This window comes from Brachyhypopomus gauderio, unplaced genomic scaffold (genome assembly GCF_052324685.1).
Source record: "Brachyhypopomus gauderio isolate BG-103 unplaced genomic scaffold, BGAUD_0.2 sc98, whole genome shotgun sequence".
Classification (NCBI taxonomy): Eukaryota; Metazoa; Chordata; class Actinopteri; order Gymnotiformes; family Hypopomidae; genus Brachyhypopomus; species Brachyhypopomus gauderio.
The window spans coordinates 318,078-330,712 of NW_027506919.1; the positions used below are offsets into that span (position 1 = coordinate 318,078).

The 12,635-nt window shown below is 47.0% G+C and overlaps 23 non-coding genes across 23 annotated transcripts; all 23 read right to left on the reverse strand.

The window, feature by feature from the left end:
* Window positions 1–539: 539 nt before the first annotated feature.
* On the reverse strand, window positions 540–629 carry trnar-ucu (transfer RNA arginine (anticodon UCU)). Its single transcript is given in 2 exon segments — window positions 540–575; window positions 593–629. It is a non-coding gene; the product is annotated as a tRNA-Arg (tRNA).
* A 714-nt stretch (window positions 630–1,343) lies between these two features.
* On the reverse strand, window positions 1,344–1,417 carry trnat-agu (transfer RNA threonine (anticodon AGU)). The gene has a single exon. It is a non-coding gene; the product is annotated as a tRNA-Thr (tRNA).
* Window positions 1,418–2,081: 664 nt separating this feature from the next.
* On the reverse strand, window positions 2,082–2,171 carry trnar-ucu (transfer RNA arginine (anticodon UCU)). The gene is given in 2 exon segments: window positions 2,082–2,117; window positions 2,135–2,171. It is a non-coding gene; the product is annotated as a tRNA-Arg (tRNA).
* Window positions 2,172–2,251: 80 nt separating this feature from the next.
* Window positions 2,252–2,325, reverse strand: trnat-agu (transfer RNA threonine (anticodon AGU)). Its single transcript has one exon. It is a non-coding gene; the product is annotated as a tRNA-Thr (tRNA).
* A 981-nt stretch (window positions 2,326–3,306) lies between these two features.
* trnar-ucu (transfer RNA arginine (anticodon UCU)) lies at window positions 3,307–3,396 on the reverse strand. Its single transcript is given in 2 exon segments — window positions 3,307–3,342; window positions 3,360–3,396. It is a non-coding gene; the product is annotated as a tRNA-Arg (tRNA).
* An 80-nt stretch (window positions 3,397–3,476) lies between these two features.
* On the reverse strand, window positions 3,477–3,550 carry trnat-agu (transfer RNA threonine (anticodon AGU)). The gene has a single exon. It is a non-coding gene; the product is annotated as a tRNA-Thr (tRNA).
* Window positions 3,551–3,793: 243 nt separating this feature from the next.
* Window positions 3,794–3,867, reverse strand: trnat-agu (transfer RNA threonine (anticodon AGU)). The gene has a single exon. It is a non-coding gene; the product is annotated as a tRNA-Thr (tRNA).
* Window positions 3,868–4,280: 413 nt separating this feature from the next.
* Window positions 4,281–4,354, reverse strand: trnat-agu (transfer RNA threonine (anticodon AGU)). Its single transcript has one exon. It is a non-coding gene; the product is annotated as a tRNA-Thr (tRNA).
* Window positions 4,355–5,738: 1,384 nt separating this feature from the next.
* trnar-ucu (transfer RNA arginine (anticodon UCU)) lies at window positions 5,739–5,828 on the reverse strand. The gene is given in 2 exon segments: window positions 5,739–5,774; window positions 5,792–5,828. It is a non-coding gene; the product is annotated as a tRNA-Arg (tRNA).
* Window positions 5,829–6,054: 226 nt separating this feature from the next.
* trnar-ucu (transfer RNA arginine (anticodon UCU)) lies at window positions 6,055–6,144 on the reverse strand. The gene is given in 2 exon segments: window positions 6,055–6,090; window positions 6,108–6,144. It is a non-coding gene; the product is annotated as a tRNA-Arg (tRNA).
* A 227-nt stretch (window positions 6,145–6,371) lies between these two features.
* On the reverse strand, window positions 6,372–6,461 carry trnar-ucu (transfer RNA arginine (anticodon UCU)). Its single transcript is given in 2 exon segments — window positions 6,372–6,407; window positions 6,425–6,461. It is a non-coding gene; the product is annotated as a tRNA-Arg (tRNA).
* Window positions 6,462–6,688: 227 nt separating this feature from the next.
* Window positions 6,689–6,778, reverse strand: trnar-ucu (transfer RNA arginine (anticodon UCU)). The gene is given in 2 exon segments: window positions 6,689–6,724; window positions 6,742–6,778. It is a non-coding gene; the product is annotated as a tRNA-Arg (tRNA).
* An 861-nt stretch (window positions 6,779–7,639) lies between these two features.
* On the reverse strand, window positions 7,640–7,729 carry trnar-ucu (transfer RNA arginine (anticodon UCU)). Its single transcript is given in 2 exon segments — window positions 7,640–7,675; window positions 7,693–7,729. It is a non-coding gene; the product is annotated as a tRNA-Arg (tRNA).
* An 80-nt stretch (window positions 7,730–7,809) lies between these two features.
* On the reverse strand, window positions 7,810–7,883 carry trnat-agu (transfer RNA threonine (anticodon AGU)). Its single transcript has one exon. It is a non-coding gene; the product is annotated as a tRNA-Thr (tRNA).
* A 1,194-nt stretch (window positions 7,884–9,077) lies between these two features.
* Window positions 9,078–9,151, reverse strand: trnat-agu (transfer RNA threonine (anticodon AGU)). The gene has a single exon. It is a non-coding gene; the product is annotated as a tRNA-Thr (tRNA).
* A 73-nt stretch (window positions 9,152–9,224) lies between these two features.
* Window positions 9,225–9,314, reverse strand: trnar-ucu (transfer RNA arginine (anticodon UCU)). The gene is given in 2 exon segments: window positions 9,225–9,260; window positions 9,278–9,314. It is a non-coding gene; the product is annotated as a tRNA-Arg (tRNA).
* An 80-nt stretch (window positions 9,315–9,394) lies between these two features.
* On the reverse strand, window positions 9,395–9,468 carry trnat-agu (transfer RNA threonine (anticodon AGU)). The gene has a single exon. It is a non-coding gene; the product is annotated as a tRNA-Thr (tRNA).
* A 1,024-nt stretch (window positions 9,469–10,492) lies between these two features.
* trnar-ucu (transfer RNA arginine (anticodon UCU)) lies at window positions 10,493–10,582 on the reverse strand. The gene is given in 2 exon segments: window positions 10,493–10,528; window positions 10,546–10,582. It is a non-coding gene; the product is annotated as a tRNA-Arg (tRNA).
* Window positions 10,583–10,979: 397 nt separating this feature from the next.
* trnat-agu (transfer RNA threonine (anticodon AGU)) lies at window positions 10,980–11,053 on the reverse strand. Its single transcript has one exon. It is a non-coding gene; the product is annotated as a tRNA-Thr (tRNA).
* A 73-nt stretch (window positions 11,054–11,126) lies between these two features.
* Window positions 11,127–11,216, reverse strand: trnar-ucu (transfer RNA arginine (anticodon UCU)). Its single transcript is given in 2 exon segments — window positions 11,127–11,162; window positions 11,180–11,216. It is a non-coding gene; the product is annotated as a tRNA-Arg (tRNA).
* A 544-nt stretch (window positions 11,217–11,760) lies between these two features.
* On the reverse strand, window positions 11,761–11,850 carry trnar-ucu (transfer RNA arginine (anticodon UCU)). The gene is given in 2 exon segments: window positions 11,761–11,796; window positions 11,814–11,850. It is a non-coding gene; the product is annotated as a tRNA-Arg (tRNA).
* Window positions 11,851–11,930: 80 nt separating this feature from the next.
* On the reverse strand, window positions 11,931–12,004 carry trnat-agu (transfer RNA threonine (anticodon AGU)). The gene has a single exon. It is a non-coding gene; the product is annotated as a tRNA-Thr (tRNA).
* A 243-nt stretch (window positions 12,005–12,247) lies between these two features.
* trnat-agu (transfer RNA threonine (anticodon AGU)) lies at window positions 12,248–12,321 on the reverse strand. Its single transcript has one exon. It is a non-coding gene; the product is annotated as a tRNA-Thr (tRNA).
* Window positions 12,322–12,635: the final 314 nt, after the last annotated feature.

The following is a 12,635-nucleotide window of genomic DNA, read 5'->3' on the forward strand; positions in this document are numbered from 1 at the left end:
TGTGTTAAAGTTTTGACAGTTGCTCTTCAGCAGGAGGCTAAATGTCATGACCTAAAAACTGCTTATATAAAGGAAAGGCACTGCTGGGATTTGAACCCAGGACTTCCTGTTTACTAGACAGGCACTATGACCAGCTAAGCCACGGCGCCACGCCATGGCTTTTTACTGTGGATTGGTGTCATTAGTGAGGAGCGATGAATTTTGTTGTTTTCAAAGAAAAAACGACTCTGGGGGGACTCGAACCCACAACCTTTGAATGGCCACACACCTGCGTCTAGAAGTCCAATGCGCTATCCATTGCACCGCAGAGCCCAGTATGTATTAAAGTTTTGACAGTTGCTCTTCAGCAGGAGGCTAAATGTCATGACCTAACAACTGCTTACATAATAGAAAGGCACCGTTGGGATTTGAACCCAGGACTTCCTGTTTACTAGACAGGCGCTATGACCAGCTAAGCCACGGCGCCACACAATGGCTTTTTACTGTGGATTGGTGTCATTAGTGAGGAGCAATGAATTTTGTTGTTTTCAAAGAAAAAACGACTCTGGTGGGACTCGAACCCACAACCTTTGAATGGCCACACACCTGCGTCTAGAAGTCCAATGCGCTATCCATTGCGCCACAGAGCCCAGTATGTGTTAAAGTTTTGACAGTTGCTCTTCAGCAGGAGGCTAAATGTCATGACCTAACAACTGCTTACATAAAGGAAAGGCACCGCTGGGATTTGAACCCAGGACTTCCTGTTTACTAGACAGGCGCTATGACCAGCAAAGCCACGGCGCCACGCCATGGCTTTTTACTGTGCATTGGTGTCATTAGTGAGGAGCGATGAATTTTGTTGTTTTCAAAGAAAAAATGACTCTGGTGGGACTTAAGCCCACAACCTTTGAATGGCCACACACCTGCGTCTAGAAGTCCAATGCGCTATCCATTGCGCCACAGAGCCCAGTATGTGTTAAAGTTTTGACAGTTGCTCTTCAGCAGGAGGCTAAATGTCATGACCTAACAACTGCTTACATAAAGGAAAGGCACCGCTGGGATTTGAACCCAGGACTTCCTGTTTACTAGACAGGCGCTATGACCAGGTAAGCCACGGCGCCACGCCATGGCTTTTTACTGTGCATTGGTGTCATTAGTGAGGAGCGATGAATTTTGTTGTTTTCAAAGAAAAAACGACTCTGGTGGGATTTGAACCCACAACCTTTGAATGGCCACACACCTGCATCTAGATGTCCAATGCTCTATCCATTGCGCCACAGAGCCCAGTATGTGTTAAAGTTTTGACAGTTGCTCTTCAGCATGAGGCTGAATGTCATGACCTAACAACTGCTTACATAATAGAAAGGCACCGCTGGGATTTGAACCCAGGACTTCCTGTTTACTAGACAGGCGCTATGACCAGCTAAGCCACGGCGCCACGCCATGGCTTTTAACTGTGGATTGGTGTCATTAGTGAGGAGCGATGAATTTTGTTGTTTTCAAAGAAAAAACGACTCAGGTGGGACTCGAACACACAACCTTTGAATGGCCACACACCTGCGTCTAGAAGTCTAATGCGCTATCCATTGCGCCACAGAGCCCAGTATGTGTTAAAGTTTTGACAGTTGCTCTTCAGCAGGAGGCTAAATGTCATGACCTAACAACTGCTTACATAAAGTAAAGGCACCGCTGGGATTTGAACCCAGGACTTCCTGTTTACTAGACAGGCGCTATGACCAGCTAAGCCACGGCGACACGCCATGGCTTTTTACTGTGCATTGGTGTCATTAGTGAGGAGCGATGAATTTTGTTGTTTTCAAAGAAAAAACGACTCTGGTGGGACTTCCAATGCGCTATCCATTGCACCACAGAGCCCAGTATGTGTTAAAGTTTTGACAGTTGCTCTTCAGCAGGAGGCTAAATGTCATGACCTAACAACTGCTTACATAATAGAAAGGCACCGCTGGGATTTGAACCCAGGACTTCCTGTTTACTAGACAGGTGCTATGACCAGCTAAGCCACGGCGCCACGCCATGGCTTTTTACTGTGGATTGGTGTCATTAGTGAGGAGCGATGAATTTTGTTGTTTTCAAAGAAAAAACGACTCTGGTGGGACTCGAACCCACAACCTTTGAATGGCCACACACCTGCGTCTAGAAGTCCAATGCGCTATCCATTGCGCCACAGAGCCCAGTATGTGTTAAAGTTTTGACAGTTGCTCTTCAGCAGGAGGCTAAATGTCATGACCTAAAAACTGCTTACATAAAGGAAAGGCACCGCTGGGATTTGAACCCAGGACTTCCTGTTTACTAGACAGGCGCTATGACCAGCTAAGCCACGGCGCCGCGCCATGGCTTTTTACTGTGCATTGGTGTCATTAGTGAGGAGCGATGAATTTTGTTGTTTTCAAAGAAAAAATGACTCTGGTGGGACTTAAGCCCACAACCTTTGAATGGCCACACACCTGCGTCTAGAAGTCCAATGCGCTATCCATTGCGCCACAGAGCCCAGTATGTGTTAAAGTTTTGACAGTTGCTCTTCAGCAGGAGGCTAAATGTCATGACCTAACAACTGCTTACATAAAGGAAAGGCACCGCTGGGATTTGAACCCAGGACTTCCTGTTTACTAGACAGGCGCTATGACCAGGTAAGCCACGGCGCCACGCCATGGCTTTTTACTGTGCATTGGTGTCATTAGTGAGGAGCGATGAATTTTGTTGTTTTCAAAGAAAAAACGACTCTGGTGGGATTTGAACCCACAACCTTTGAATGGCCACACACCTGCATCTAGATGTCCAATGCTCTATCCATTGCGCCACAGAGCCCAGTATGTGTTAAAGTTTTGACAGTTGCTCTTCAGCATGAGGCTGAATGTCATGACCTAACAACTGCTTACATAATAGAAAGGCACCGCTGGGATTTGAACCCAGGACTTCCTGTTTACTAGACAGGCGCTATGACCAGCTAAGCCACGGCGACACGCCATGGCTTTTTACTGTGCATTGGTGTCATTAGTGAGGAGCGATGAATTTTGTTGTTTTCAAAGAAAAAACGACTCTGGTGGGACTTCCAATGCGCTATCCATTGCACCACAGAGCCCAGTATGTGTTAAAGTTTTGACAGTTGCTCTTCAGCAGGAGGCTAAATGTCATGACCTAACAACTGCTTACATAATAGAAAGGCACCGCTGGGATTTGAACCCAGGACTTCCTGTTTACTAGACAGGTGCTATGACCAGCTAAGCCACGGCGCCACGCCATGGCTTTTTACTGTGGATTGGTGTCATTAGTGAGGAGCGATGAATTTTGTTGTTTTCAAAGAAAAAACGACTCTGGTGGGACTCGAACCCACAACCTTTGAATGGCCACACACCTGCGTCTAGAAGTCCAATGCGCTATCCATTGCGCCACAGAGCCCAGTATGTGTTAAAGTTTTGACAGTTGCTCTTCAGCAGGAGGCTAAATGTCATGACCTAAAAACTGCTTACATAAAGGAAAGGCACCGCTGGGATTTGAACCCAGGACTTCCTGTTTACTAGACAGGCGCTATGACCAGCTAAGCCACGGCGCCGCGCCATGGCTTTTTACTGTGCATTGGTGTCATTAGTGAGGAGCGATGAATTTTGTTGTTTTCAAAGAAAAAACGACTCTGGTGGGACTTGAACCCACAACCTTTGAATGGCCACACACCTGCATCTAGATGTCCAATGCTCTATCCATTGCGCCACAGAGCCCAGTATGTGTTAAAGTTTTGACAGTTGCTCTTCAGCATGAGGCTGAATGTCATGACCTAACAACTGCTTACATAATAGAAAGGCACCGCTGGGATTTGAACCCAGGACTTCCTGTTTACTAGACAGGCGCTATGACCAGCTAAGCCACGGCGCCACGCCATGGCTTTTTACTGTGGATTGGTGTCATTAGTGAGGAGCGATGAATTTTGTTGTTTTCAAAGAAAAAACGACTCTGGTGGGACTTGAACCCACAACCTTTGAATGGCCACACACCTGCATCTAGATGTCCAATGCTCTATTCATTGCGCCACAGAGCCCAGTATGTGTTAAAGTTTTGACAGTTGCTCTTCAGCATGAGGCTGAATGTCATGACCTAACAACTGCTTACATAATAGAAAGGCACCGCTGGGATTTGAACCCACAACCTTCAAATGGCCACACACCTGCGTCTAGAAGTCCAATGCGCTATCCATTACGCCACAGAGCCCAGTATGTGTTAAAGTTTTGACAGTTGCTCTTCAGCATGAGGCTGAATGTCATGACCTAACAACTGCTTACATAATAGAAAGGCACCGCTGGGATTTGAACCCAGGACTTCCTGTTTACTAGACAGGCGCTATGACCAGCTAAGCCACGGCGCCACGCCATGGCTTTTAACTGTGGATTGGTGTCATTAGTGAGGAGCGATGAATTTTGTTGTTTTCAAAGAAAAAACGACTCTGGTGGGACTCGAACCCACAACCTTTGAATGGCCACACACCTGCGTCTAGAAGTCTAATGCGCTATCCATTGCGCCACAGAGCCCAGTATGTGTTAAAGTTTTGACAGTTGCTCTTCAGCAGGAGGCTAAATGTCATGACCTAACAACTGCTTACATAAAGGAAAGGCACCGCTGGGATTTGAACTCAGGACTTCCTGTTTACTAGACAGGCGCTATGGCCAGCTAAGCCACGGTGACACGCCATGGCTTTTTACTGTGCATTGGTGTCATTAGTGAGGAGCGATGAATTTTGTTGTTTTCAAAGAAAAAACGACTCTGGTGGGACTTCCAATGCGCTATCCATTGCACCACAGAGCCCAGTTTGTGTTAAAGTTTTGACAGTTGCTCTTCAGCAGGAGGCTAAATGTCATGACCTAACAACTGCTTACATAAAGGAAAGGCACCGCTGGGATTTGAACCCAGGACTTCCTGTTTACTAGACAGGCACTATGACCAGCTAAGCCACGGCGCCGCGCCATGGGCCTCGAACCCACGACCTTACCACACACCTGCGTCTAGAAGTCCAATGCGCTATCCATTGCACCACAGAGCTCAGTATGTGTTAAAGTTTTGTCAGTTGCTCTTCAGCATGAGGCTGAATGTCATGACCTAACAACTGCTTACATAATAGAAAGGCACAGCTGGGATTTGAACCCAGGACTTCCTGTTTACTAGACAGGGGCTATGATCAGCTAAGCCACGGCGCCGTACCATGGCTTTTTACTGTGGATTGGTGTCATTAGTGAGGAGCGATAAATTTTTTTGTTTTCAAAGAAAAAATGACTGGTGGGACTCGAACCCACAACCTTTGAATGGCCACACACCTGCGTCTAGAAGTCCAATGCGCTAGCCATTGCGCCACACAGCTCAGTATGTGTTAAAGTTTTGAGAGTTGCTCTTCAGCATGAGGCTGAATGTCATGACCTAACAACTGCTTACATAATAGAAAGGCACCACTGGGATTTGAACCCACAACCTTCAAATGGCCACACACCTGCGTCTAGAAGTCCAATGCGCTATCCATTACGCCACAGAGCCCAGTATCTGTTAAAGTTTTGACAGTTGCTCTTCAGCAGGAGGCTAAATGTCATGACCTAACAACTGCTTACATAAAGGAAAGGCACCGCTGGGACTTGAACCCAGGACTTCCTGTTTACTAGACAGGCGCTATGACCAGCTAAGCCACGGCGCCACGCCATGGCTTTTTACTGTGAATTGGTGTCATTAGTGAGGAGCGATGAATTTTGTTGTTTTCAAAGAAAAAATGACTCTGGTGGGACTCGAACCCACAACCTTTGAATGGCCACACACCTGCGTCTAGAAGTCCAATGCGCTATCCATTGCGCCACAGAGCCCAGCATGTGTTAAAGTTTTGACAGTTGCTCTTCAGCAGGAGGCTAAATGTCATGACCTAACAACTGCTTACATAAAGGAAAGGCACCGCTGGGACTTGAACCCAGGACTTCCTGTTTACTAGACAGGCGCTATGACCAGCTAAGCCACGGCGCCACGCCATGGCTTTTTACTGTGGATTGGTGTCATTAGTGAGGAGCGATGAATTTTGTTGTTTTCAAAGAAAAATGACTCTGGTGGGACTCAAACCCACAACCTTTGAATGGCCACACACCTGCGTCTAGAAGTCCAATGCGCTATCCATTGCGCCACAGAGCCCAGCATGTGTTAAAGTTTTGACAGTTGCTCTTCAGCAGGAGGCTAAATGTCATGACCTAACAACTGCTTACATAATGGAAAGGCACCGCTGGGATTTGAACCCAGGATTTCCTGTTTACTAGACAGGCGCTATGACCAGCTAAGCCACGGCGCCACGCCATGCCTGTTTACTGTGGATTGGTGTCATTAGTGAGGAGCGATGAATTTTGTTGTTTTCAAAGAAAAAACGACTCTGGTGGGACTCGAACCCACAACCTTTGAATGGCCACACACCTGCGTCTAGAAGTCCAATGCGCTATCCATTGCGCCACAGAGCCCAGTATGTGTTAAAGTTTTGACAGTTGCTCTTCAGCATGAGGCTGAATGTCATGACCTAACAACTGCTTACATAATAGAAAGGCACCGCTGGGATTTGAACCCAGGACTTCCTGTTTACTAGACAGGCGCTATGACCAGCAAAGCCACGGCGCCATGCCATGGCTTTTTACTGTGGATTGGTGTCATTAGTGAGGAGCGATGAATTTTGTTGTTTTGAAAGAAAAAAAGACTCTGGTGGGACTCGAACCCACAACCTTTGAATAGCCACACACCTGCGTCTAGAAGTCCAATGCGCTATCCATTGCGCCACAGAGCCCAGTATGTGTTAAAGTTTTGACAGTTGCTCTTCAGCATGAGGCTGAATGTCATGACCTAACAACTGCTTACATAATAGAAAGGCACCGCTGGGATTTGAACCCAGGACTTCCTGTTTACTAGACAGGCGCTATGAGCAGCTAAGCCACAGCGCCACGCCATGGCTTTTTACTGTGGATTGGTGTCATTAGTGAGGAGCGATGAATTTTGTTGTTTTCATAGAAAAAACGACTCTGGGGGGACTCGAACCCACAACCTTTGAATGGCCACACACCTGCGTCTAGAAGTCCAATGCGCTATCCATTGCGCCACAGAGCACAGTATGTGTTAAAGTTTTGACAGTTGCTCTTCAGCAGGAGGCTAAATGTCATGACCTAACAACTGCTTACATAAAGGAAAGGCACCGCTGGGATTTGAACCCAGGACTTCCTGTTTACTAGACAGGCGCTATGACCAGCTAAGCCACGGAGCCACGCCATGGCTTTTTACTGTGGATTGGTGTCATTAGTGAGGAGCGATGAATTTTGTTGTTTTCAAAGAAAAAATGACTCTGGTGGGACTTGAACCCACAACCTTTGAATGGCCACACACCTGCGTCTAGAAGTCCAATGTGCTATCCATTGCGCCACAGAGCCCAGTATGTGTTAAAGTTTTGACAGTTGCTCTTCAGCATGAGGCTGAATGTCATGACCTAACAACTGCTTACATAATAGAAAGGCACCGCTGGGATTTGAACCCAGGACTTCCTGTTTACTAGACCGGCGCTATGACCAGCAAAGCCACGGCGCCACGCCATGGCTTTTTACTGTGGATTGGTGTCATTAGTGAGGAGCGATGAATTTTGTTGTTTTCAAAGAAAAAAAGACTCTGGTGGGACTCGAACCCACAACCTTTGAATGGCCACACACCTGCGTCTAGAAGTCCAATGCGCTATCCATTGCGCCACAGAGCCCAGTATGTGTTAAAGTTTTGACAGTTGCTCTTCAGCATGAGGCTGAATGTCATGACCTAACAACTGCTTACATAATAGAAAGGCACCGCTGGGATTTGAACCCAGGACTTCCTGTTTACTAGACAGGCGCTATGACCAGCTAAGCCACGGCGCCACGCCATGGCTTTTTACTGTGGATTGGTGTCATTAGTGAGGAGCGATGAATTTTGTTGTTTTCAAAGAATAAACGACTCTGGGGGGACTCGAACCCACAACCTTTGAATGGCCACACACCTGAGTCTAGAAGTCCAATGCGCTATCCATTTTGCCACAGAGCACAGTATGTGTTAAAGTTTTGACAGTTGCTCTTCAGCAGGAGGCTAAATGTCATGACCTAATAACTGCTTACATAAAGGAAAGGCACCGCTGGGATTTGAACCCAGGACTTCCTGTTTACTAGACAGGCGCTATGACCAGCTAAGCCACGGAGCCGCACCATGGCTTTTTACTGTGGATTGGTGTCATTAGTGAGGAGCGATGAATTTTGTTGTTTTCAAAGAAAAAATGACTCTGGTGGGACTTGAACCCACAACCTTTGAATGGCCACACACCTGCGTCTAGAAGTCCAATGCACTATCCATTGCGCCACAGAGCCCAGTATGTGTTAAAGTTTTGACAGTTGCTCTTCAGCAGGAGGCTAAATGTCATGACCTAACAACTGCTTACATAAAGGAAAGGCACCGCTGGGATTTGAACCCAGGACTTCCTGTTTACTAGACAGGCGCTATGACCAGCTAAGCCACGGAGCCGCGCCATGGCTTTTTACTGTGGATTGGTGTCATTAGTGAGGAGCGATGAATTTTGTTGTTTTCAAAGAAAAAATTACTCTGGTGGGACTTAAGCCCACAACCTTTGAATGGCCACACACCTGCGTCTAGAAGTCCAATGCGCTATCCATTGCGCCACAGAGCCCAGTATGTGTTAAAGTTTTGACAGTTGCTCTTCAGCAGGAGGCTAAATGTCATGACCTAAAAACTGCTTATATAAAGGAAAGGCACCGCTGGGATTTGAACCCAGGACTTCCTGTTTACTAGACAGGCACTATGACCAGCTAAGCCACGGCGCCACGCCATGGCTTTTTACTGTGGATTGGTGTCATTAGTGAGGAGCGATGAATTTTGTTGTTTTCAAAGAAAAAACGACTCTGGGGGGACTCGAACCCACAACCTTTGAATGGCCACACACCTGCGTCTAGAAGTCCAATGCGCTATCCATTGCACCACAGAGCCCAGTATGTATTAAAGTTTTGACAGTTGCTCTTCAGCAGGAGGCTAAATGTCATGACCTAACAACTGCTTACATAATAGAAAGGCACCGCTGGGATTTGAACCCAGGACTTCCTGTTTACTAGACAGGCGCTATGACCAGCTAAGCCACGGCGCCACACAATGGCTTTTTACTGTGGATTGGTGTCATTAGTGAGGAGCAATGAATTTTGTTGTTTTCAAAGAAAAAACGACTCTGGTGGGACTCGAACCCACAACCTTTGAATGGCCACACACCTGCGTCTAGAAGTCCAATGCGCTATCCATTGCGCCACAGAGCCCAGTATGTGTTAAAGTTTTGACAGTTGCTCTTCAGCAGGAGGCTAAATGTCATGACCTAACAACTGCTTACATAAAGGAAAGGCACCGCTGGGATTTGAACCCAGGACTTCCTGTTTACTAGACAGGCGCTATGACCAGCTAAGCCACGGCGCCACGCCATGGCTTTTTACTGTGCATTGGTGTCATTAGTGAGGAGCGATGAATTTTGTTGTTTTCAAAGAAAAAATGACTCTGGTGGGACTTAAGCCCACAACCTTTGAATGGCCACACACCTGCGTCTAGAAGTCCAATGCGCTATCCATTGCGCCACAGAGCCCAGTATGTGTTAAAGTTTTGACAGTTGCTCTTCAGCAGGAGGCTAAATGTCATGACCTAACAACTGCTTACATAAAGGAAAGGCACCGCTGGGATTTGAACCCAGGACTTCCTGTTTACTAGAAAGGCGCTATGACCAGGTAAGCCACGGCGCCACGCCATGGCTTTTTACTGTGCATTGGTGTCATTAGTGAGGAGCGATGAATTTTGTGGTTTTCAAAGAAAAAACGACTCTGGTGGGATTTGAACCCACAACCTTTGAATGGCCACACACCTGCATCTAGATGTCCAATGCTCTATCCATTGCGCCACAGAGCCCAGTATGTGTTAAAGTTTTGACAGTTGCTCTTCAGCATGAGGCTGAATGTCATGACCTAACAACTGCTTATATAAAGGAAAGGCACTGCTGGGATTTGAACCCAGGACTTCCTGTTTACTAGACAGGCACTATGACCAGCTAAGCCACGGCGCCACGCCATGGCTTTTTACTGTGGATTGGTGTCATTAGTGAGGAGCGATGAATTTTGTTGTTTTCAAAGAAAAAACGACTCTGGGGGGACTCGAACCCACAACCTTTGAATGGCCACACACCTGCGTCTAGAAGTCCAATGCGCTATCCATTGCACCACAGAGCCCAGTACGTATTAAAGTTTTGACAGTTGCTCTTCAGCAGGAGGCTAAATGTCATGACCTAACAACTGCTTACATAATAGAAAGGCACCGTTGGGATTTGAACCCAGGACTTCCTGTTTACTAGACAGGCGCTATGACCAGCTAAGCCACGGCGCCACACAATGGCTTTTTACTGTGGATTGGTGTCATTAGTGAGGAGCAATGAATTTTGTTGTTTTCAAAGAAAAAACGACTCTGGTGGGACTCGAACCCACAACCTTTGAATGGCCACACACCTGCGTCTAGAAGTCCAATGCGCTATCCATTGCGCCACAGAGCCCAGTATGTGTTAAAGTTTTGACAGTTGCTCTTCAGCAGGAGGCTAAATGTCATGACCTAACAACTGCTTACATAAAGGAAAGGCACCGCTGGGATTTGAACCCAGGACTTCCTGTTTACTAGACAGGCGCTATGACCAGCAAAGCCACGGCGCCACGCCATGGCTTTTTACTGTGCATTGGTGTCATTAGTGAGGAGCGATGAATTTTGTTGTTTTCAAAGAAAAAATGACTCTGGTGGGACTTAAGCCCACAACCTTTGAATGGCCACACACCTGCGTCTAGAAGTCCAATGCGCTATCCATTGCGCCACAGAGCCCAGTATGTGTTAAAGTTTTGACAGTTGCTCTTCAGCATGAGGCTGAATGTCATGACCTAACAACTGCTTACATAATAGAAAGGCACCGCTGGGATTTGAACCCAGGACTTCCTGTTTACTAGACAGGCGCTATGACCAGCTAAGCCACGGCGCCACACCATGGCTTTTTACTGTGGATTGGTGTCATTAGTGAGGAGCGATGTATTTTGTTGTTTTCAAAGAAAAAATGACTCTGGTGGGACTCGAACCCACAACCTTTGAATGGCCACACACCTGCGTCTAGAAGTCCAATGCGCTATCCATTGCGCCACAGAGCCCAGTATGTGTTAAAGTTTTGACAGTTGCTCTTCAGCAGGAGGCTAAATGTCATGACCTAAAAACTGCTTATATAAAGGAAAGGCACTGCTGGGATTTGAACCCAGGACTTCCTGTTTACTAGACAGGCACTATGACCAGCTAAGCCACGGCGCCACGCCATGGCTTTTTACTGTGGATTGGTGTCATTAGTGAGGAGCGATGAATTTTGTTGTTTTCAAAGAAAAAACGACTCTGGGGGGACTCGAACCCACAACCTTTGAATGGCCACACACCTGCGTCTAGAAGTCCAATGCGCTATCCATTGCACCACAGAGCCCAGTACGTATTAAAGTTTTGACAGTTGCTCTTCAGCAGGAGGCTAAATGTCATGACCTAACAACTGCTTACATAATAGAAAGGCACCGTTGGGATTTGAACCCAGGACTTCCTGTTTACTAGACAGGCGCTATGACCAGCTAAGCCACGGCGCCACACAATGGCTTTTTACTGTGGATTGGTGTCATTAGTGAGGAGCAATGAATTTTGTTGTTTTCAAAGAAAAAACGACTCTGGTGGGACTCGAACCCACAACCTTTGAATGGCCACACACCTGCGTCTAGAAGTCCAATGCGCTATCCATTGCGCCACAGAGCCCAGTATGTGTTAAAGTTTTGACAGTTGCTCTTCAGCAGGAGGCTAAATGTCATGACCTAACAACTGCTTACATAAAGGAAAGGCACCGCTGGGATTTGAACCCAGGACTTCCTGTTTACTAGACAGGCGCTATGACCAGCTAAGCCACGGCGCCACGCCATGGCTTTTTACTGTGCATTGGTGTCATTAGTGAGGAGCGATGAATTTTGTTGTTTTCAAAGAAAAAATGACTCTGGTGGGACTTAAGCCCACAACCTTTGAATGGCCACACACCTGCGTCTAGAAGTCCAATGCGCTATCCATTGCGCCACAGAGCCCAGTATGTGTTAAAGTTTTGACAGTTGCTCTTCAGCAGGAGGCTAAATGTCATGACCTAACAACTGCTTACATAAAGGAAAGGCACCGCTGGGATTTGAACCCAGGACTTCCTGTTTACTAGACAGGCGCTATGACCAGCTAAGCCACGGCGCCACGCCATGGCTTTTTACTGTGGATTGGTGTCATTAGTGAGGAGCGATGAATTTTGTTGTTTTCAAAGCAAAAACGACTCTGGTGGGACTCGAACCCACAACCTTTGAATGGCCACAGACCTGCGTCTAGAAGTCCAATGCGCTATCCATTGCACCACAGAGCCCAGTATGTGTTAAAGTTTTGACAGTTGCTCTTCAGCATGAGGCTGAATGTCATGACCTAACAACTGCTTACATAATAGAAAGGCACTGCTGGGATTTGAACCCAGGACTTCCTGTTTACTAGACAGGCGCTATGACCAGCTAAGCCACGGC